General features: G+C 43.7%; 1 protein-coding gene across 2 annotated transcripts in view; it reads left to right on the forward strand.

Moving 5' to 3' along the window:
• Positions 1-24784, forward strand: part of Ankfn1 (ankyrin repeat and fibronectin type III domain containing 1) — a 384869-nt gene that overhangs the window by 30698 nt on the left and 329387 nt on the right. Inside the window, exon 1 of one of the 2 annotated variants that reach the window (XM_034506546.2) lies at positions 12208-12346. The exons of the other annotated variant lie outside the window; for it this stretch is intronic. The gene's annotated coding sequence lies outside the window, so the exon portion shown is untranslated. Of the gene's footprint in view, positions 1-12207; positions 12347-24784 lie in introns of those variants that run through there. 2 annotated transcript variants of the gene reach the window in all.

Below are 24784 nucleotides of genomic sequence, written 5' to 3' on the forward strand. Positions count from 1 at the left end.
AAACCAACTGAGGAGTTATAAAAAAAAAAAAAAAAAGATCCCAAGAATAAAACCTACCATGTAGGGATGCACAAAACTCTGCCCTCTTCATGTATGACGAACATCATCCATCCAAGGGACACCATGACTCTCCTTCTGAGTTTAGGTCACCCTCCTTCCCCACTTTACATGATATTCCCACAGGAGTGGTGCATAGTTATTACAGAGTGCGTAGTGTTTAGTTGTTTAAATGTGTGTCGAATTGCTATGGTTCTTATTAGTGATCTACTTCTATGTTATGGATATGGATGACACACTTTTTTTTTTTTTTTTTTTTTTTTTTTTTGCATTAACTCCCGTCAGGAGTTAAATCATGTACTGCCAACATAGTATAGGAAGTCCTATCCCTCTGTAGCTTAGAATGTGATTTTATTTCAAAATAAGTTCTTTGGGGGAGATAATTAAAATGGAAGCTTTAAGGTAGGCATAAACGTTCATGATAAAATTAACACCAGTGAATTTCTGAGCACATCTAAACATCAGCAAGGGTTAAATGCTGCTCTGTGATCTGCAGACATAGCCCATAGGCTTTCGGCAATGAGAGGCACTATTACAGACTTGTGGAAACAGCCTCTTTCAAGCACTCCAAAGATTCCACAAAAGAAAAAAATACAGACACTAAATACCAGGTTATCTACAACGTTCACCTGCTTGGTATAAATATGAAATGTTGCTTACTTGAAGAAGATTAGCTTCACCACTTTCAACACTCTGGTTCAAGTTTATGGAAAACCCACCCAGCTGGCTGTTACACAGTTGTTTTGTATGTTTGTGACAGGATCTAATGTGCCCCAATCTGACCTCAGAAACACTCTATAGTTAAGGATGACTGTGAATTCTTGATGCTCCACCCACTGAGTTCTGAGATTACAGGAGTGCCCTGCCATGCCTGCTTTTATGCAATACTAGTGACTGACCCCAGTGCTTTGTGCCTGTTACAAGAGAAGTCTACCCACTGAGTCCACTCCCAGATCAACACATGCCATTTTGAGAGGGTATGCCAGGGAACTGACCAGGTGAGAGAGAAGGGGCCATCTTCAACTGGACCACCTGGGCTCTGAACTTGAAGTCTCCAGAGTCCATGTTGAATGCTGGTGAGGATACTTGGTTCAACAGGCATCTGGAGATGGTTGAGCTACATGTGTGCTCAATCATGGATATCCAAGAATCTGATTCTCTGCAATGTCAGAGAGGTAAGTCAGCAGACATTGAAAGAAACGAGATGTTCTTAGGCTAGTATTAACTAGCCAGCTCCCACAACTGCTATTATAAAGGACAGAAAGTAGATTTCTTAGGATCTAAGACTTAGCACAAATTCCCAAACTTCTGTTCATTATGAGGACAATAATAAAGAATTACTTTGGGTGCACACATGGGGTACATGTGCACTTGTACCTATGTGAACCTTGGGTCATTCTTCAAGAGCTACTCACCTCTGTGCTTTTCCTTTCTTGAGACAAGTTCTTTCACATGTACCTGTGACTCACCAGTTATGTGAGGCTAAAATGCCACCCTACCACTAGGGTCTGCCCTCAACTCACTTTCCCCTGCTTTAAACCACCCAGACCGTAGGTGCATATTCCAGCAGATTTTATCACAGAGTGATGACCTCCAACCACCACATAAAGTAGTCACATGTATGTGCACACACACACCACCCCCACATGCACACAGACACACACACTCATACATACACACACCACACACACACAACCTCGCTGCATCAAGCAGCTTTATTCTCTTCCCCACACTTCTCTCCACTCCTGACAATGCAATCTACTCATGGCTTCACTCATGTATACGAGTCTCCTTTTCTACAATGCAGGTTTCACAGCAGCATTATTTATATAAATATAATAAAACAGCTTGATTTATTAACTGATGCTTGCCCAGAGTCTAAAAAAAAAATATGTACCTGGCTCAAAGTGAAAGCTTTTTAAATATTTATTGAGTAAATAAATGACAATCTTCACCTTTAACTGCATAGAGAAGGCTGGAAGGTTTGAAATCACAGTTTGTACTTTAGTGCCGCATTGCAAATTTGTAATCTTATTTTTGCTTCCCAGAGAAAATCCCTAGAGGTGGTGTGAGTGAGTGTATGTATGTGTGTGCATGTCTATGTGTGTGTGTGAGAGAGAGACAGACAGGCAGACACAAACACACACATATACAGAGAGAGACAGAGACAGAGAGACAGAGAAAGACAGAGAGAGACAGAGAGACAGATACAGAGAGGAAGAGGTAGAAGGTAAAGGGAGAGATATTGGGATATTGGCTGATGGGTGGGTGGGGAGATAGGACAAGACATATTTCTGGTTACATCTATTCTAAAAAGCACTTAGTCCATTGCCCGTGAGATTAAGAGGAAAGAGGGCTGCTGTTCACCCACGTGTCCACACCTGCCAAGCTGCTCCTAACCATTTTGCAATTTGCCCAGCAGGTTTGGAACGGGTACAATAATGGCTGGATACTCTTACCTTGTCACAACTCAAAAGTGACATGCTATTTTTCTGTGTACCAATTTTCCACCCCAGGAGTCTTTATGAGTAGTGGATTAAGTGGTGAGAAAATGGTTCTGATGTAAATGCTGAGGCTTGTTACTCAAACAGGACACACTTTCACTTAAGGAACCTGGGGAGGGAGTGATGGATCGGATCACGAGTTACTTAAAAGCTTAATTTTCTGGCTTTATTCCTTCATGGATGTCTTGTTGAACAAGGTTTTTAAATCTTGAGTGAACAGATAGTAAATCGTTTATGTTGGGGATACTGAATAGTAGTTGAGAGTCCGTGTCTGCCATCTTTCCCAATCTCTCATTCTGCTAGTCAGATTCATAGTTGTCCAGGCTGTTCCTGGGGTGACTAAGTGTGGGTGCTGTGTTGGGCCACATGGTGATGGGATCTACAAATGCAAAAGATTAAACCCATTCCACATTTATCTGAAAGACATTGCTCTCCTAGAGAAGCGAAGAGTTGAGCCTTAGGAGAAGAGATGACATTCTCCAGGCAAAATTCAAGGAGGGGGAGACAGAGTTGCGATTGATGGGCCTCCTCTGTTCATCTGAGAGGGTGTGGGTAGCTCTGATTATGAATGTTGTGTGGTGAGAAGGTGGGGAAAGCCCTGAGGAATACCATTATGCTGAGAGATTTGTTCTGTAGCTTGTAGAAAGCATCATAGGAAGAATGTGCCTTCTGAATCTGCCTCCATCTTGTCTGTGAGCAACTTGGAAAAGGAGATGTACCTCAGCCAAGTGTGAAAAGTAACCTCATGAAAAGAGTCCATACTGGGCCCTTAGGTCATCATCTGTGAAGCCCTGTTGTGTTGGAGACAGTATTTCCCCTCAGGTTGTGGACAAGCCATTGCATCATCACATGTATATAATGCAGAGGGGTGACACTTAGGTGCAGTAACCCAAGTGTCACAGGTGCATGCCTAGTGGACTGTGTATTTCTCTTATGTCATGTTAGAAGTAATCTGTGTTTATGATGATAGCTCGTGATACTCTGTTCTAAAGCCATTTCAATATGTTTGTAACCACCCAGCAAGGCAGGAAATCCAAGAGGACAACCAGGTTAACAGTAGCCCTCAGATATTGCTTTTATTCTTTAAACTCAGATTTCTAGCCAAAGCCTTAGGTCTATGCAGTCTGTCTCATCTCAAAGAAATAATCTATCAGGTCCAATCCCTAAACTTTCAGTTCAGTCAACCTGCCCTCCTGCAGCTAGCTGAGGTTTATATCCTAGCTGGTCCCTCTTGAATTAAGAAGAGAGAACCTTTTCAGAGAAAGCTCTATACCCATTGTTGGTAGGGACTAAATATATGCATCTTCTACTCCTGCATTCAGGTGTTGAACGTCTAACTCCCCCTCTTATGGCAGTAAGATGTCAGGCCTTTGGGAAGTGCTTAGATTTGGGCAATGAGATAGAAATAGAGAGTCGGGGGAGATCTCTCTGCCAAGTGTAGACAAAATAAGACGACAGTTGCCTACAAACCAGGGCAAGATTGACCTCCAGAAGAGAGCAAACATTAGTAGGAATGTACACAGTGGCCATTTAGAAGCTGGCTGAAGGACGGACCATGGGACTTTTCCCAGATTCATATGAAGGCAAGGTCCTCTGTGAGATCAAAATGGGATTTTTTTTTCCTCTTGGTTTCCCCAGCAGAGGTAGGATCTGCTGAAAAAAGAATTTGAGGCAATTCAACCCGCATAATCAGGCATCTGTGTTGTTCCAAACCCTGTGTCCCGGACTGACAGTATGGAAATGAAATCAGCAGCTCCTGCTCTTAAGAGCTCTGGGCCTGGGAGGGGGTGGACACACTGACATCTGCCTAAAATAAACTGAGAAGCACGAGAGGAAGGTTGAACAGAGCTGAGATGTGGTGATTGATTGATTCTGTGGGATCAACAGGGCAATTCAGATGTGAACACACACATGCATACACACACACACACATACACACACACACCACATTCACACACTTGCATACACACACACACACACACACACACAGAGAGAGAGAGAGAGAGAGAGAGAGAGAGAGAGAGAGAGAGAGAGAGAGAGAGGAGTGATATCTGAACAAGACCTTCAAGGATATGTGGGACTTTATCAGGACACAAAGGAGGTACAGGAAACGGGTTGGAAAGGAGGCAGATTTTTGGCAGAGGAAATGGGTGAGCTCTTTGTGCCAGGATCATCAAATCCTTTTTGCTTCAATACACAATGGGCGAATTAGCAAACCAAGCAGCGTTGGGTCTTAAGCACCTCACTTCACAGATGAGAGCTCTGAGTCCAGAGAGGGGACTTAGTTTGATCAAGGTCACAGGAGTAAGTCAAAGAGCCAGCATCCACTGAGGATTTCTGACAACTTGGTTCTGTGTCATCCTTTTTGTTGAACTTGAAGAACAAAGAAATGGACTTTATACATTGTCCCCCTCCCATCTCTGGGACCACTAATGGCCAAACCTGTTTTCCTCTTCCCACTCACCCAGAGCAGTGAAGCCTACCTACAGTTACATTTACTATTAGGACAGAAAAAAAAAAATTCCCATCTTAGGAAGCATCTTTTTTTGTTTGTTTGTCTGTTTGTGTTTGTTTTTAAATGTTTCTATCCTTAGTAGAACTTGTTTCTGGTGCTCCTGTGGCCACTGATAACGTTTATGTGAACAGAGAATAATTTTTTGTTGGTATTAAATGATTCTTTTTTAATAGATTTATATTTATTTATGTGTGCATGGCATATGTTAGTGTGTGTATGTGTGTTCACGTGCATACATGCCCACATATGTGAATGTCCATGGAGGCCAGAAGAGGGCACCAAATGCTACAGGTAAAGTTACAGGTCACTATGAGCCACTTGATGTGGGTACTTCAGGTTCAGCGAGAGGCTCTGCCTTATATAATAAGGTGAAGAGCAATGGAAGAAGACCCATGGTGGTCTCCTCTAGCCTCCATATATGTTGTACTGCTATGCACACACTACACACAGATAAACTCGCCCAACACACATGCCCTTGCAAGAATTGCATTCCCTTGCAGGTAGAAGAGTGTAGGTTACTTGCTAAAGGTGTTCCAGCTAAGAGCTCCTTGGTACCAGTGTCCTTAAGATTGATGGAGAAGCTTGTGATTTGCATGGCAAGCAAAAGACAAATAACAGACAAGTAATTGTGCTATCCTTGTAGCCCTTGGCAGAGCCTTTCTATTCTACAAGCTCCTGGCAACAAATGTTGCTGTTTCACTAAGTGGCAATTAATGTTTGCAGGAGGGAGGAGAACGGCAAAAGAGCAGGAGGGGTGCTATAAATCTCCCCACAATGACTTCTGAGTCACCTTCTGAGCCAAAAAAAAAAAAAAAAAAGTGTGTGTGTGTCTCGGGGGAGGGGTACTAGACAGTTACATCTCAAACTCACTCACTAAAGACAAGCTTAGATTGCTTCATTCAGACAGATGAGGGCCAGGATCTGAAAATGAAAAAAAAAAAAATGTTTTCTCCTCCTCACAATCTATTGGCCCCATGAGACTCATGGAAATGGGTCATTTTAGTATGGTGTTGCAATAATGTCTAAGTTGAACATATATCTGATTGTCCCAACCCTGGGAGAAGGTAAGAGTTGTGACAAAGGGCTCAAGGAGTATCAGGATACTCTAAATATCCTACAGTGAATGTAACCACCTCTACAGTCAAGAAGGCTGGGGCTTCAACATCAATGGTAGTAAAGCTGAGACACTGATAATACAGGGTTATTATGCTGTAGGCATAATAACCTGACTAGGCACTCATAATTTATATTGTCATATTTAGCTATCAGTAAAATGCAACAATGAAGTTTCTGTTTTCTCCCATTTTATGGATGGTCTCTGTGATCTTGCCCAGGATCACACAGAAGAAATCCCAACCAGGCACCGCTCCCAAGGCTGAGTGCCTGACCTGTCAACTGCCAGTTGTCTCTTGTTTTTCTTTATAAATGGCGGCCATGGTTACCAGCTCTGCCGTTCTCAGAGTGGTTATGAGCATAACATTGAGAGAGACTAGCTTTGTGCAAGCAATGGAATGAGCTGAACACAACCAATGTAATGTGTGTGCAAAAGAATAAACACTGGACCTCAATTCACTTCACTCATGAAAAACAAAGACTTTAGAACCCCCTTTGGCTCCATACCCCTTCACGATCTCCTTTGGCTCCAAGCGTGAGGGCTGGTAGACTGAATGAGTGACAGATAATGTTCACACCAATGAATTTCTGGGGTTCATTTTCTTCTAACCGATTACATCAGCGGTTTGAATCTCAAATCTCTATTTCTCATCCCAGAATGATGATAACTTAATCAGAAGACTTGGGAAAGTTTTTGCATTTTTACATCCTATAATGTCCTCATCTTCTCAGTTAGGAATGATGACACTTGTTTTTCCTCAAAAAAAAAAAAAAAAATCTCATGTTGAAGGTTATCCTGTTCTGCAAACCCTTCTCCTTAGATTTTATAGGGACCGTATAGAAAATTAAGAGGGGGACACTTGAGAATATCTGAAATGCCATTGGGACTAAGTTCAACAATGATTATTAATGGTAACTACCTAGGCGATAGAAACAGGGGACATTGTTCCAAGAACCCACTGAATAGAGATGAGATGATGGATTTGCCCATGTACCACCCTCCTCTCCGGTGGTTCCTGCAGCAACATCATCATTTGAATCTTTGGCTTTGCATATTGGTCTAGACTTTTGCCAAAGCGAAAATGTCTAAAAGTAGATTCAGGGATCAGTATCTTCCGTGTCTTTACTATCAAGGATCAAGTATCTGGGTTGTTGGGTGACATTTGGGAGATGTTGGTTTCCCCTCACTTTGGAAACCTTGACAGAGCATGGGTTCATTTTGAAAAGACCCTAGAGCCAGCTAGGTGACTGGACTCGGGTAGCAGATCTTGGCAGTTGAAGGGGCGTGTCATGGGTGCTGGTGTGACTTCCCCCAACCCTAACAAGAACTGGAGATGTCCAAGAACTGTTGGGTTAAGTAGAAACTAGAAATCCTGTCCTCTTGCTTGATGGGTTCAAATGTTGTCAGACTAGTGTTCTCTATTCCCCAGAGCCCATGCATACCTTCGGTGGTTCTCACCTACCTACTGCTGTTAGATTCTCACTGGTTTCGGGCCTCATTGCAACACTGACTTTTCCAAGGGTGGATCTTCTTAGGTAAGACCCGAGTAAACTCAGGGTGGTTGTTTCTCGCCTGCCATCACTTTCCCAGCTTCTGTTCCTGGGTCTGTTTTCTCATTGTTATGGATCTGTACTGAAGCAGTTTGTCAGGACAAGTCTAGGCTGCAGTCAAAATTTTCCATTAATCATTCCAAAGAGCTTACCAGTATTTTGTTTTGTTCTTATCACCTATCTGAGCTCATTACCCCCAAAGTAACTGCTCCATGTCAGCCAAACTCGTCCTTGCACTCTGCCCAGGTCACATTTCTTCTGGAAGCTCACACTTGGCCCCACCTTTGCAAACTTTCTCTAAGATGGAACCTCAAGTAGTATTTCCTCTGTGTGGGTTTCTCGGAACTCCCCTACTTACCTACCCTCAAATACACGGACTGCTACCACACTGTCACAGCACTTCGATGACAGACTTAGGACACTGAGTAATCTTTCCTTCTTTTCTTCCAAAGCTTCTTTCCTCACCCCACCCTCTCTCCAAACACTTGATTAGTAATTCTTTGTAGCACCCTCGAGGTGTAACAACCACTGCAACATCAGGTCATCAGAATCCTTCTGATAATTCTATGGAAAAAATGATGTCACAAGCTCAATCTAATTTTGCAAATGACTGACCGAGGGGTTAAGTGACTTAGTCCACAGTACATAGGTACTCCTTGGTTGAACTGATATTGAAGCCAGACTCTAAGAGGCCTGCTAAATGCACAATGTCTGATCATTGTAGATTTGCCGAAGATAATCTCATGTCCCCAGGTTGTCACTAGAATTTGGACTAGGGGAAAGTGTATGTGTGTACACAAGAAAATATGGGGGACAAGTCAAAATTTTACAAGGTTGAGATTTTAATCTTGTTTAATAAGCCAAACCTGTTTTCAACATCTTTCTGAACTCTCTCAATGATCAACAATTAGATAGATAAAAAAATAATGGTATAGGTGACCTTGGTGACAGGTTCAGAAGCTCCCGGGAAAGGTAATTCTCCCCCAGGTCTATAAACAGGACCCTGAATGACTTACATGTGGTTCATATATAGGGTTTAGGGTCTAGGAGATCTGAGTAAACATCTCAGCTATGCCTAACTGTGTAGAAATCACTTGGTGTCTTTGAGTTCTATATTCCAGACTTATCCAATGATGACACTCTTTATTTTGCCTCTGCATTAGTCAGGACTGGTGAGGTTACACTGCAGTAACATGTGTCTCGGTGGCTCAGGCAAGAGTCTGCCTTTTGCTCAAGTTCATATTCAGAGCAAGACAGCAGAGGGAGTTCTAGGTTGTGATCACTCAGAGATGTGGTTTGTTAGAGGCTTCATCTGTACCATGTGTACTCTACTTGGTAACCGTGGAGCCAGATGATTCTTTGCTATAGATGTGGTTGTATGACGTAAGACAGTGTGTAGGATCTCTCATTCTGGCTGACCAGAGGCTACAAGTATCTCTTCTTCTGTTTGTAACAACTAACATTATCCACAGATTTTCCATGTTCTCTGAAATGCCAAAGCTACCCCTGATTGACGTCACTGATTTAGACAGACATACACACCCATGATTGCCACAGATGAATGGAAGGAAGGCTGGCGATGAAATCCTTCTACACAAACATACCACACTTGCTTTCCCCTCACTGTGAATTGAGAGAGCCAGCCATATGCTCATACATAACTCACAGAAGTATGACTTATAATTTTAACATGAATCATGAAGAGAGAGTGTCCTTGTTAGCATCACATGGCTACCCTCCAGGCATGGTATGGTCATTGCTATTTTGAACAAATAAAGCAGCCAGGTGATTATAACACCTGCTTCTTCTAGAATAGGGCCATCATCATTCTCTAGTAGACTGAGGATGGCCAAGAGAGTTGTCAGATGCTCATCTTGCATTCTACCAACCACGAGCTTCTTCCTGCCCACTCCTATATGTTGCAGCAATTCCCTGCCCCAATAATCTCATACAAAAAAAAAAAACAACAACAACAACAACACACACACTCAAGTGATAATATTTATAAGCGATAAGCCTAGATTGGACTCAACTAGCACTATGCTAACTTACTCCCCAGCTAGGAGACCCTCTGTTACTTGTAGTTTCTCCTAGCTACATGGTTCTAGTCCATCTTTGCTTCTCCTCCTCCTCTTCCATCTTCTTTCCTTCCCTTCTCATATTCTCTCTCTCTCTCCCTGCCCCTACTCTCAAAGACCTCCTGTCCCACCTTTCCCATCCACTTCCCAATCACAGGCTCTAGCCTTTACTGAACAGTAAATGTGGAGAAGGTTCACATGAGATCACTTGAGTACATGTTCAACTGCTCATCCGGGGGCCGGCCCCTCTCAAGGAAACAGAATTAACATCAACGTTCAAGCAATATCAGGACAACCCACAGCACCAGCTGCTGCCAGTCCTGCCCTTCACATAATTGGCCAGGGTTAGGAGAGTGTGCTAGCATATGGAGGGGGTTGAAGGTTGACTGGGGTTAGGACTGTCGTGAGCTAACGTTCTCAGGTCATCATTCATGCTGGGGTGGAACTTCTTGGTGCTGCAGGTACCCACGTGTTACCAATGCTCCTGAGTGTAACCCATTACCCAGGCTTCTGTGACGAGCATCCATAACTCATTGGTTGGCCAACCTGGGTTTGAGGCCATTTCTTTAATCTGACAACACTCTATTTGGAGTAAATTGAAATCTCTCCCCAAGAAAAGTCACGTAACAACAATGCTGTTGACCAATGTGTTTCCCGTTATTTATTGTGCACAAAAAAAAAAAAAAAAAAAGAGCCTTCCTAGTGGCTCATGATCCACCCTCACTTGGACTCTTCCTCCTCCTCTCAGGCTCTAACCACTGGGATTTCTTTTCCCTCTCTCTGTTCCATACCCACCATCTTTCCCAGCCAGGAGCCTTCACACATACCATTTTCTTCCTCCCTGAAATGCTGCTTTCTCACTAGTCAGGTACACTCTTCTGTTTTATTCAGTTGCCAGAAAGCATTTCTGACTTCTCAGATTGTGTCTCCTCTCTCCACCCTCCTTCTGCCAAGTGCTTTCACTACGTAGAGACCTTTCTTCAGCCATGCATCACAATCTGTGTTGACTCATGGAGGTTTTCTTATGGATGTCTGTCTTCTCTACTGGGCTGAGAAGGCACCATGAATCTCTCTTACTCACCTTCTATCCCAAGGGAGTTCAGCATGGTCTATAATAGGCACTCAGTAAGTATAAATTGGGCTGAGGAGATTGCTCAGTCAGCAAAGTGCTTGCCTTCCAAATTCAAGGCCCTGTGTTTTAACAGCCCCTTGCGATAGCATATCTTACTTAGGGCTTAGGATTTCTACCACTGTGATAAAACACCATAACCAAACTCAACCAGATGGGGAGCCGTATTTACAGTACTTCCAGGTAATGGATCATCACTGGAGGAAGTCAGGAGAGAAACTCAAATAGGGCAGGAACCTGGAGACAGGAACTGAAACAAACCATGGAGGAACACTGTTTACTGGCTTGCTCATCATGGCCTGCTCAACCTATCTTCTTATAGAACCCAGACCTACCTGCCCAGGGGTAACGTTGCTGCCAGTGAGCTGCCCCTATCCCATCTATCATTAATGAAGATGTACTGTACGGCAGACTTGCCTACAAAAAAAATCTTCGGGTACCTCTTCCCAAGTGACTCTGGCTTGTGTCAAGCTCATGTAAAGCCAGCTAGCACACGTGGTATATAGGTATATGTGTGTGTGTGTGTGTGTGTGTGTGTGTGTGTGTATGTATGTATGTATGTGTGTGTATATATGTGTATATATATGTGTGTGTGTATATGTATATATACATATATACATATATATAATATGTATATGTATAATATATATATGTAATTCCAGCACTAGGGTGGAGGCCAGGAGACAGAGATAGGCAAATCCCTGGAGATTGCTGGTCATCCAGCTTAACCTACTTGACAAGTTCCAGGCCAGTGAGAAACAATGACTAGACAAGGAACCACAACAACCCCGGAGGAATGCCAACCACAATTGTCCTCTGGCCTCCAGTCACATTCATATCACAGCCACACACACACACGTGCACGCATGTGCACACGTGCACACACACACACGCACACACACACATGCACACGCATGCACATGCATACACACATGTATATGAGTATGTGCATATAGACACTAAATGATTACAGGCTGAATAAATGAATGGGGTTCAAGTGCATGAATGAATGCATAGACCGAATCTGAGTCTACTGATATCTGCCTTGAACTCTTGCTCATGTTGCATACAACAAAATACCAGTTTCATCATATTTCCCAGGAAACAAAAAGCAGAGGGGTGGAAATCGCCAGTCTAGGATCTCAGCCTCCTCACCTCCCTTAAGCACGTTCCTGGCAGAAGTATGCCACCTGCACTCGTGGTGACCGAGTGATTCGCCCTGGCCTGCCACCCTGGCAGCTGTGTTTGCAGAGAAAGAGCCCAGCCTCAGATCCTGCTTGGGAACCATGGTGAGGACTCTAAACAGAACTGGCTGAGCAGCCTCGAGCTAGAGCTGGAGCTGACAGCGTAGCCTCCTGGGGGCCTGCAGGGCACTGACTGGTCATTCTGAGCAGCTGGGGTAAGTCCACTCATCTTCCTTGAGATTCAGGCTTAGCCCCTGGGCTCAATCATGTGGTCCACTCACCCTGCTTCTTAGCAGCCATATTGCTGGCCTCTTAACCTTAAATGAAGATCCATTTTCTTCTTTCCCATCTCCTGAAGTGCTTCCAGATCTTTAGACCCCTGGCTTCCTTCCCATTCCCACATATTCCTGCCTCTCTGCCTCCTGCCTCCTGCCTCCTGCCTCCTGCCTCCTGCCTCCTGCCTCCTGCCTCCTGCCTCCTGCCTCCTGCCTCCTGCCTCCTGCCTCCTGCCTCCTGCCTCCTGCCTCCTGCCTCCTGCCTCCTGCCTCCTGCCTCCTGCCTCCTGCCTCCTGCCTCCTGCCTCCTGCCTCCTGCCTCCTGCCTCCTGCCTCCTGCCTCCTGCCTCCTGCCTCCTGCCTCCTGCCTCTGCATGAGAAATAGTCACTTTCTCCCTGGTTAACTGAATCTAGTGCACAAAGAACCAGGGAGCCACACACAGCCAGTTTCCTAGGAGTAGAGGTAACTAACGGGTCCATCAACTCTCCCTTCGTGGCTGCTCACAGCCTCTCTCTCCTATCAGTATGATCCTATTTTGCTTTTCATTGAGTCCATGCTTGACTTGATGGACCTAAAAGACAAAATTCATAAATAGGGGAAAAGAAAAAGATCCATTGAAAGAAAAAGGGCTGGATTTTTTTTTTTTTTTTTTTTTTTTTTTTTTTTTTTTTTTTTTTTTTTTTTTTTTGAGGTTGCAGGGAGGGGGATTCCTGCTACAAATGTATCCTGGAGTAAGACCAAGTCAGAAAACTAACAAAACAACAGGCATTTTAACTGGATTTTCTTACAGCTATAATTTAACAGACACTTCCATAGCTCTATGCTTCTGTTGTTTTGTTTTTGATTTATAGGTTTAAGTGAAAACATATAATGTGGGCCAAAAGCAAAAAAAAAAAAAAAAAAAAAAACTGAAAAGAGATACTTGAAGTTATTAGGTACTAGCTAACATAATTATAGAGGGCCTTTGAGGTTTTCAGGGGGCAAAAAGATAATAAAATGCTAGCAGCGGGCCTCATTGAATTTATTCCATTAAATCTGAAGAACCCTTGAAAGCATTAGGGGATGGTGGCGTCTCTGATAGCGTGACCCTAAGAGGCCAGTAACAAAGTGTTAAGTTTGAGGGAGAAACCCAGAGTCTTAGCAGAGCAAATGCTGGCTGGAACTATATATTTTTACTTAAGTGTGTGTTAACACTCTCAAGCACTAACTCCAGATGAAATCATCTTTGCCTCAAGAAACAAATCTATTCATGCAAAGTTTTCTTGACATAAAGTAGTTATGATGACATAATAATTAATCGAGCATTTAAAGAAATCACTATTACAATGCAGGCTAGCCTAGTTTATTGGAACAAGAAGTCTTTTTTAAAAAAGAACACAGGGAGACTTATGCATTGCATGATTCTAGAGTCTGTTCTTTGGTTAAAATGCGTGGTAAGATCATCCCTAGGGGAGTCTCCAACTCAAAGACGGCCTTTCTCCTGGACCAAACAGACAAACAAGTTGTGCTTGCTCCTCTAATGTCATTTACTGCATCTGAGTCATTCAGGAAGGATTGTCTGATTGCCACTAAAAACTGAAAGTCTTTATTTAACCCATATCCCCAAATCAAATATAGTCCTTTTCAGAAGTAACCATTAATTGGTATATATCCTGCAGATAGTGTTTTTCTCAAAACATACAGGAATACAGACAAGTTAGATGTAAAATAAATTCACATAATGCTATTGGGTTGTTTTAAATCTGTAAATAAAATTGAAGTGTATGTTCTGTCTTATATCTAGATTTTCTTCTACTTAAGAGTTTGCACTGGGGTACTGGGGAGATGCTTCCAAATGGAGCATGAAGTCCTGAGTATGAACCTACTTAAAAAATACTTCCCATGGTGGTACACCTGTAATTCTAGTACTGGTGGGGTGGACAGAGACAGAATGGGCCCTAGGGATTGCTGGCTACCTATTCTAGCCGGTTGGTAAGCTCTAGTTTCATTTAGAGATCCTCTCTCCAAAATAAAGTAGAGAATCAATATCAACCTCCAGCCTCCACATGCATAGGCACACACACAGATGCACAGCCATACAAACATGTACACACATGCACTTACATACACATGATAATGTGTCCTCAAGATTTCTCTATGTCAGTTGTTATAGATGCACTTAGTATTCCATTCTATACATTACCATGGTTTCTTTCCCTTTTTGCTTATTGTATAAAATGCATACACATGCATAAATATGTGTACATGTTTCCACTATTTATGTGTATATTAATTAGTATTTAGTATAGTATATATAATAGTGTATATATATATACATATATGTACATATACATGTGCGCACATGCACATTCACACACAGATATATACATATACACACATATACTGATACATACGTGTGTGTGTGTGTGTGTGTGTGTGTGTGTATGACTGTCAGGAACCATGGCCAAGTCAAATAACTCTCTGCATCTACACAGCCTCATGTGTATAATAGGAATTCTATGTTGCTTTCTCCAAAGAATTAACTCAACTAAGCTGTATTTTTGACTCAACCTTGGATGCTGTCACAAATTTAAAAGCTGGCAAGATAAAAGGGCTCTGCTTCCCCTGTCAGATTTTCCACCGAAAACAAACCCATGGATCTGGGCTGTGCAGGCTTTGACTACATGTCTAGACTTGGATGGGACCATGTGTGTGTTATGTAACCTCTGTGTATTTCAGCGTTCTTACACATGAAGTAGGAAGTACAATGTGGCCTTCCTTATGGAACTGTTGTAATGAAACAATCTACTCTCTGGCATCATGCCTGTGGTATAAAAGGCAGGAACAGTAGTATGAACATTAGACAGAATGGGAGTATTGGCAACAGTTACTATTACCATGACTATACAAGTCAAAGAGATGGTCGCAGAGCCACTGGGCGAGATTGGATCTCTGTGCCCTGATGTTTGAGTAGAGCAGATAGACATGGGAGGAAGAGAAATAATTAACTACTTCCCAGTTGCATGCTATGAGGATGACAGAGCAGAAAGTGGTCCAGAGGCCATTGAATACAAAAGTTTCATTCTGTTGATAAGAAACCAAAACCTAGAGAGAAATGACCTTGCCTAAGATCGCACAGCTACCCAAGCAACAGAATCCTGCCCAGCATGTACTTTCTGACTACTAGGCATACTCCTCCAATGAGGGCTGCTGTGCAAGTTTTTGAAGCTATGCAATTTTATTTCTCCTGGATATATATGTAGGAGATGAATTGATTGATTGTTTGGAACTCCTTTTCATACGCCTTTCAAAGGCAGCCATGTGACTTTACATTCACACTAGTGACGAGGATGGATCTCAGCTAGCCTACACATTGCCCTGTCTGATTACTTTTTTATAAAGTCTGACTTGCTTGGAAATATCTCTGTTACAAAATTAAATAGATGTTGAACTGGTCATGTATCTCTGTGGTACACAATGTGCCCAGCATACGGCATACTTCATTAGTTTATGAAAACAATAACTGTCATTTTTTCTTAGAACTTACATACAATGCTCTAGGTATCATTTGAGTGTCTTAAATATGTTCACATACATTAAATCCCCTCCCCCAAGTGCCCTTCAGAAATTGGCAGCCCATTTGAGAAATAACAGTAGCTTTGTGTGGAGAAACATGGCTGAAGTGCTGAGATGTAGACTGGATCCTTTATTCATCTGTTTAGTTCACAGATATCTAAGGGCTTAGTTGTTCTCTGCCTGGCACACTATGGAGTTTTACATCGAGACCTCAGTGCTATAAGCAAGAGCTCTGCTCTCGGTTCTCAATGAATTTACAATTGTTGATCAGGGAGACATTTAGGAAATGAAATTAAGGTGCTTTGTGGATGAACTCCACGTGGAAGGTAACCCAAAAGACGGCATGAAGATCAGCCCATTGGAAGACAGTCGTGCTATGTTCCCTGAGACGAGGAGCATGGTGATCTGGGCAGATGGGGAAAGTAGGCCTCAACAATTTCTGTTTTGTTTATTTTGGTCTGTTAATCTCCTTGGGATTGTGATACTGTTTGGTAAATAGCTGGATCTGGAGCTCAGAGCAGAGATCTAATCAGTATATATACTTCAGGATCATATAGAGAGCCGGAATCACAGGTACAGTTGCCAAAGGGAGAAGTTTAGAAAGAAATGAGAGATGACTCTTGACTTCAAGACTAGCCTCCTAGGAACAAGCAGGTAAGATAAAGGAGGAAGACCCAACTAAGATGGAAGCCAAAAGTCATGACAGTCCTGAAGCCAAAAGAAAAGCACACAGTTCTCCAGAAGAGAATTGTCAACAGTTCTTAATACCACCCAGAGGTCAAACAGAGGGAAGGAACTTTGGACCAAGGGATTTGGCAGTTAGTTACTGCCAGCATTCTAGGTACCCATGTGGTAGAGTCTACTGGAGCATAACCAGGTCCAGAACCAAGCATGGGATGGAGTGAAGAAGGCTGCATCTCTCCTTTTAGGAAGTTTAGGAGAAGAGTCTAGAGCTGCACAGCCGCTAGCAGAGAAGGAATATGATGTGTTCAGCCTTTAGTCAAAGAAGCTAAAGTGTATTTATATGCAGTGACATGAATTCAGTCAAGGTATAGCATAACTGACATCCAACCATAGTTCAAGGCTTTTGCTTGCACTCTCTGTGTCTGGGTTGACTAAATGTCAGGTGTTGCATTCAACATAGACGAGTGAAAAATATCAACTGTGCCCCGTGTCTGTCACACATAGGTCACATTATTTAACTGCATTAAACTTTAGTTTCCATCATGTCCTTCAGTATTATGATGTCAGTGCGACGAGGTCTATGGGAAGTTAGGCTCATCCCACATGCCACAGAGCCAGCTCCCCAGGTTATTCTACCCTGCACAGATGAGCAATTTGTGATAGCCATCTCCTCCTTTCTCACATTGTCATTGCTGGTGGGGTTGCTGTATCCACTAAGCTTCATATAACTACATAGGCTTCCGGCTTCAAAACTTGATTCTCAGGGCATGCGTCTCTTCCGTCACTGGCTTGGTTTTGTTCCTTTGGCATCATTTCTGTCACATAAACTCCATCGTATCTTTAATCACCTGCCAATCATGACCATTATTCTCAGTCCATAAAGGAGACTCCTCCCCATTCACCCATACCACTCAGCATTACTCTGGCTCTGTCAGGGCGGACGTGTCTGCACGCCATGCTCTTCTGCCTTTGATGAGACATCTTTTCCATTGCTTTTGTGTGCTCATTTTATGGTTGCCCTTTGGCATTCTCTTCTGATCTTGGCTTTGATAGTTTATTTTTAAAAGAATGATTCAGATGATCTTCATAACCTTGGGATATAGCTTTCCCACAGAAACCTACCACCTGGTGAATTTGAGCTTGTTGGTACAAAACTGGGACCAGAGTGAGAAGAAGAAAGGAAGGTGAAAAAAAATCAGACATTAATTTACCCTAATTGAGAACTTTCTAGAATATACTGCTACTTTCATGTCTTTTATTGTCTTGTGACCCCCCCTCTTAAAATGATAGTCCCCCACTGCCTTAGATTCAGGACTTTTTAACTCAAGCTCCCTTTTGCAAATATCTTTTCTCTAACCACAAGCTCTTTGTTTCCAGGCCTCTGTGTTCAAAGTTCTCCCTCCATCTTGATTTCTGAAACTCCTGCCTGGTTCCACTCACTCTGACGCCATCCACTAAGTCACCGTTATTGCCTTTCATTATCCTGACTCCTAGTCTGGACCTTAGTTCTTCTGTATCCTCTCACGGAATTCAACGGCTATTGTTCTCAGAACCTTTCTTCAGTCTCATCAATACCAAGCAAAAAAATTCAATTCACCATTACTCAACCAACATCCAGATACCCCAACCCTCCTATGCCACCGTGTCAGTTCCCTCTACTCTTTAAGAAAATTTCATCTCAGTGTGCCATTTTCCCCTGGAGTCACCCTGAAGTTGCTTCTGTGCTCCTCCGGCCCCCGCTCATAGTTTTACCACCTATAATCACCTGCTTCAAAACTCACTACAGTTGACCATTCTTCAAATAACTAGTCCCTGATCTGGTAATGATCTCCGCTCTCAAGAGCAGGGAGCTCTCAACTATTAATCACACAAAGGCATGAGTCAGATAGCACCTTTTGTTTGCCTCTTTTTCCTTTCTTAGAATTGTATTCCTGAGACACCTCTTAAAGATGACATTATCCAAATGAATGGCATCCTCTTTGGCTGGGTTGCTCAAGTATTCCTTGTAAGGGGGCTTCTGCTGTATCGTGTGCAATTCAGACTCCACCGTAAGTGGTGTACCAAATAGAATGTATTCATGAGGAGAATGTCAGGAAAGAAAGCACCAGCGGCAGGAACAGATGTACGGAGATTGGACGCCGGGAATGTTCGAGGTTGGCAGGAAATGCTTTTAGGATTATTTTAAAGAAAATGCTTACAGGAAGATGCTAAGTCTTAGTTCACACAGTCCAGGGACTAAAGGGGCCACTTATGGGAGTTATTGGAATGCATTGACAATCAGCATAGTACTGAACAAGGGTGTCTCAGAAGAGTACCAGTGGTGGGCCTGCAGAGAGCCCTTGAGGGTCTCCTCACTGTACTTGGCATTACTCTTTGACTACTGGGTCATCTAGGATCCCTGGGAAGTTGCTGGAATAGTGGGAGAGGAGTAGGAGTCTAGGAGAGAGGAATTAGGCAGTGGCTGTCTAATGCTGCTTCAGAAGTGCTTTAATGGCTGACCTAGACCAGCTGGTGCCCACTAGCTGAAGAGCAGGCATGGACGTTAAACAGTCTGGCTTTTCCTACAAATTGGCACAGAAGGAATCTACCACAAAAATTGGCTGTTCTGAGCACTGGCTGTCTGAGAACTGGACAGCTTTCAAAAATAATAGCAGCATAGCAGAGTTGTGAAGAAATCAATTTTTAATGACCTATAATCGCCATACAAGGTTTGAACTATCCGAGATAGTAGGAAACGATGCTGACATGTGGCTCCTCTGGCCCTTAAAAGTCCGTAACCACTAAGTCTGATACCATTTCATAGATGAAGAAACCAAAGGTCAGAGTGGAAACATAACTCTGGTCTGCATTGTATGCGTGTGTGTGTGTGTGTGTGTGTGTGTGTGTGTGTGTGTGTGTCTGTGGGTGTGTACATGTTCGTATATGTGCAGGCAAGGGCTCATGTTTGTGAACAAAGCTCAACCTCAGGTGTCCCCTTCAGTTGTTTGGTGCCCTGTTTTGAGACATGGTTTCTTACTTTTTCATGAAACTTTCAGCTGGAGGATTTGGCCAGGGAGCCCCAGGGATTCTCCTGTTTCCCTCTCCCTGTCACAAGGATTACAAGGATGTACCGTTCCACTCTTCCCCTCTGCTCTTGTCTGAAGGCTCTGAGACTCAAACTTGGGGCTTCATTCTTATACACCTCAAGCATTTCACTGGCTGAGCCATCTCCCCAACCCCCCCATCTGCTTTATTTTTGTCGTTGTGTTCATACAGTGAGACAGATTTTCTGTGGGCATCGCTGCTGTCCCTGGGTACCATTCCACTCCCTATAATGACTAGAAGCATTCGCTGCACACAGTGGTATTTTTGGAACCATGTGCCTGTGAATGGGCAGGGCGTGGCCACCCTGTTCACACCTTGTCTACATCCTTGTCCACAGTTAACATTCAGCATCCCAGGGGCTGCAGAGATGCCTCCGCAGTTAAGAGCAATGGCTGTTCTTTCAGAGAACCGGAATTTGGTTCCCAGCACCCACATGGTGGCCCACGATTGTCTGTAACTTCAGTGTCAGGAGTTCAGACTCCCTCTTCTGGTCTGCGCGCATACTGCATGCATGTTGTGCGTATGCATGCATGCAGATAAAGATAGACACAGAATAAAAAAATCTGTGGTTTTTACAATTTAAGCTCAGGGTCCTAAAGGGGGAAAAATAAACCTGAGTTCATCTCCCTACGTTTGTCTCCTGCTTCTGATGCTGGAAGTGACCACCACCGCTTCCATCCCTGTCCAAATGCTAACGGAGGTGCTAATGAGGTCCTCTGGGCGGGCAAAAGAAAAAGAAAGAAAATCAAATAGCCTACTTAATCCGTGAATTATAGTCCCTGAAAAGAAAAGTGCTCATATTCCCTATAGAAAGCCAGACAGAGACTAACGGACTCTCAGGATTGGTCTTGGCTCTTCAAGTGTGCGGTTTGGAGGGCACCTGCTGTTTTTTCGGTGATTATGGGGCACCGCTTGGCTTCCATTAGGGTGGAGCTCACTAGAGCTCCCTTCCAAGTCTGAGCTGTCTGTCTGCTTATAAAGTGGGGGAGGAGGGCAGAGAGCAACCTCTTTGTATACGGTGAGTTCAATATTAGTAGCAGACATTTATTGAGCACTTACTATGTGCCAGGAACCATCCTAAGCACTTTATTTCCAAGAGATCATTAAATCCCTGTGCCATTATTTTTCCCACCTCATGTTTGGGAAACCGAGGCTTTGGTGGAGTAGTTAGCCTGCTCTAGATGATATCATAAGTCGCTAAATAGGTCATCCAGGACATTTTAGTGAGTGGTAAATCCACAAGCTGCTGTGTTCTGTAGTACACAAGCTTAGCTCTGTGCTTATGTGCCGTGGGGACCAGAGTGGCTGTCTCTTCCATCCTCAACATCTGGAGCTGCAGCACAGCCCCTGAGTTGAACACATTAAAGGAATTGGGATTAGATTCTGATGGATCTAATCTTAAAGATGATGGGCAAGTCAGAGGTGGGGTTATGGTAGAACCATGAGGTGGACCAGAGCCAGAAGATATGGAAGGTCCTCTGTGCCCTCTCCCAGACAGATGACTTTCAGCCGAGCAAATGTGCACCTCTCTCCAGTGAGAATCCAGACAACCATATTTAATAGCTACCAACAGAAAGACATAGAAAGCAAGTTTTGAAGTGTGAACTCAGTACATTGGAAACTGTGTGGACTGAGTCAGGAAGTTAGGAGGAACTGTGCATGCAGGGAGAAAGTGTGCTGCCTCGTGGATTAACAAATCCAGGTCTGGCTTGTTGTGGTAGTCTAGTGTGTGTGATGGGTCAATGAGTGTGTGTGTGTGTGTGTGTGTGTGTGTGTACACTGCTAAACTGGTATGTCTCGAGCATTGCAAATAAATGGCTCCAAATCTAAAACGTTTTTTTTTGGGGGGGGGGGCATTACTAGCAGGATGAGTTCCATGTCAACGTTGAATTGGTAGGAAACCCTAAATTTACCTCTTCCATGCTAAATCTGGGCTAGTATTCTGTCAGACCTGCTGATCAATAGGCCGAGAGTCTACAAACGGCAGGAACAACTGTGCATGTGCTGATGTTGGTCTAGTCCTGTGGTTAGGAAACTCTAACGTATGGAGTAAGGTGTCTAGTAAATATCCTGATTCTGCTTTAGTCTCTCCGGAGTGTGGACTGAGCGCCTGCCTCTTTAATAGGTTCCCAGGTGTGCTGTTGGTTTATGAACCACACACAGTCGCAGACCTACATAATTATCTCTTGATTTTAACATAGCTTCCACATTGGGCAGGCTATGAGTATTCAGTGTGACTCTCTTGGTCCCAGAGTCAACGAGGTCAGTGTAACTCTGATACCCCCATTGACTTCCTCTAGAGCATGCGAGCATGCAGACAGTGAGACTCAGAGTGGGATCTTCCAGAAATGAATCTTAGCACTGGACACCATAGGAACCCAAGTATGTCAGCTCACAAGGATCTATTTCCTCAGCCTGCTGTCTACCCGGGTCTCTGAGGTTTGGGCTTGCTGGGATTAAAGTCTGGGTTCAAATTTATTCTCACTATTTCACCCAAGAGTCTACCTATCCCCTGACCCAGGGCTGAGCCAACTCTTCACCTCAGACCCTCCCCCCAAAAAAGTGTTTACTTTTCTCTGGAATATCCATCAGTCAAAAGAATATGTACTCAATTGGTCCCTTTGAACTGAACTAATGGATTAAAATACCTCCTGAAATATTCTAGAATATCAGCCCCCACTTAGTACTAAATGGGTTATCCCTCGTCAGACCACTCTTACTCTTGCTGGGCCAACCCTTTGCTGGGTTGCCCCAGCCTTTGCCTCCTACTGGTTGCTTCTCCTGATCTCAGTGAGACCTCCCCACATGCCTAATGCTCACTGATGGTTTCTTCCTAGATCTCACATTCTAGTTGGTATGAGAGATGCAAAGGAGCAGCCCTTTGTCAGGTAGCCTCACTTCTCCACATAGCCGTCCATACCCACCCTCTTCTGGTCCTTAAATACTCAGTGTCTGAAAGATCCAGTGGGGTCACCATGGTTTCCATATAGCCCTTTGGGATCATCCCACGCTGAGACCCTGTCTAACTTCACACTGAGATCCTATCCAGTGATGCATTGTCTGTGTATGTCTCCTTGTGTTTACTTCTGACCTGGCAGTTTGGTTAGGTTTAGTCTCCTTGACCTCCTTTGGGTCTCTTTGACTACACTGAGTTAGTTCCTATACATGGTTTATCATTGCATCTCCTGCAGTGTGCTTTACTGGATAAAGCACTACCAGCTACCAACTGACTGGAATTATTTCCAGTCCAACAGGGCAGAGAGCAAAGAGACTGAAAATCAGAGGAGCAGCAGGAGGCTGAGGAGGCTGAGACGGTGCTGGAAGTCTCACGGAGGTATAGGGGCGACTAGAAGTTACCCAGGTACTTCTCACGTGCCCAATACCAGCTAAGCCATGTGCTCATTTTATTTTAAGGCAGCCTGATAAAGTAAATTGACCCTGAGATAGTCTCCATTTGACAAAGATTCACATAGGAAGGCACATAGAGGTCATACCATTTGCCTATCAGTAATGAGGTCAGGCTTTGAGTCTATAGTATACATCAGCAGAGCCCAGACACAGGCCAGTGCACTGGCTAAGGCACACAATGGAACACCATCCAGGCAGCTCAAGCTGTGACCGTGGTAGTGCCGAACAGGGCTGGGAAGGTGGTCTGGGGACAGATGAGGGTCATGTTTTCCCTCCACAAGAATGAAGAGTTCGAGTCACGGAGAAGAAATATTGAGTCAAATTTGCACTTAGAAGCATTATTTATGTGCTGTGTCTAGCCTGGCCCTGGGGCTGGTCTCGCATAGGGAATGAGGATGCCAGCCAGTGCCCCTGGACAGCTCTGCAGGCCCAGGAGCTCACTGCAAAGTCACACTTTGGAGAATAAAGCTACCGGTGATGCCCAGAGTGGACCAAATAAAAGTCAAATGCCACATTCGGTCCTCCAGTGGTGTTTTTGCTATTAAATTAAGTCTGGAAGAAAAAAACTAATTGTCTTTGGATTTGATTTGAGAGATTTGGGGGAGTTGAATACTCAGCATAGAGAGCAAGGATATTTCTTGAAAGATTCTTTGACGAGCTCCCTCTGACAGATGACAGCAGATCACAGTAAAGGCATGCAGTCTTTAAAGAGATCCACCCCTCACCCTGGCACAACTATCCCAGAAAAATAGAGGGGGAGGGGTGGTTCTGTCATAGGTTCCAGTTTTTTATTGCTACATTCCTTGGATGGCCCCGTATGTTTACCTTCAGCTGAGTTTAGACTTGGTGTTCTCTGTGGCCACTGGCATCAGCCACAGAATTCTTTCATGTCTATTACTTTATTAAGGAATGTAAAAGCCACATACAGACTGACCAGGGGGCACAACAGTTGGAGACACAAATAAGGCTGAATTTGCTCACAAAGAGCCTAAGGGAGGTTTCACACCAGTCTTCTCCCAGATGAACTGCAAGGCCTCCAGTGACCACAAGGGGGCACTCTTAACACTTGCTCCTAAACCCAATTAACAGTACCATTTTGAAGAATGTATAGAGCAAAAACAGCACTGAGCTTTAAGACTGGTCCTGATGGAAACTGGGTGGGTAAAAGAATCCACTCTTATTATGAAGAATCCGCCGTACTTTAAAAAAAAAAAACCTTCACTGATTAGAAATGGAGTTTCAAAATTAGAATAAATGCACAAATAAGTCCTTTGTATGGTGTCTTGACTCATCTGTCATAAATGTCCCAAGAGAGCTATCATCTACTCTGAGCTTTTTCTGCCCCTTAAATAGGCACTGGAGCTGGGTTGGGCCTAACCCAGAAGCAGAAGAGTGTAGGTATAGAATGAGTCTTTACAGGCATCTCATGGGATGAGTGATGACTGGTGGTTTTCTACCATTCATTTTTCTCCATAGACTTTGCACAAGTTATTTGTTGGTGTAGACATGGGAAGAGGTGCAGGGTGGTGAACTCCTGACATCTAGCTCATAGAGGAGGGGCAGGGTCTGGACCTATATGTGTGTAGCTTTCCCATCAAACAAGAGGACACAGTTCAGGACCTAGTTTTCACAATGAAAAGACGTTC

This window comes from Arvicanthis niloticus, chromosome 6 (assembly GCF_011762505.2).
Source record: "Arvicanthis niloticus isolate mArvNil1 chromosome 6, mArvNil1.pat.X, whole genome shotgun sequence".
NCBI classification, from domain to species: domain Eukaryota; kingdom Metazoa; phylum Chordata; class Mammalia; order Rodentia; family Muridae; genus Arvicanthis; species Arvicanthis niloticus.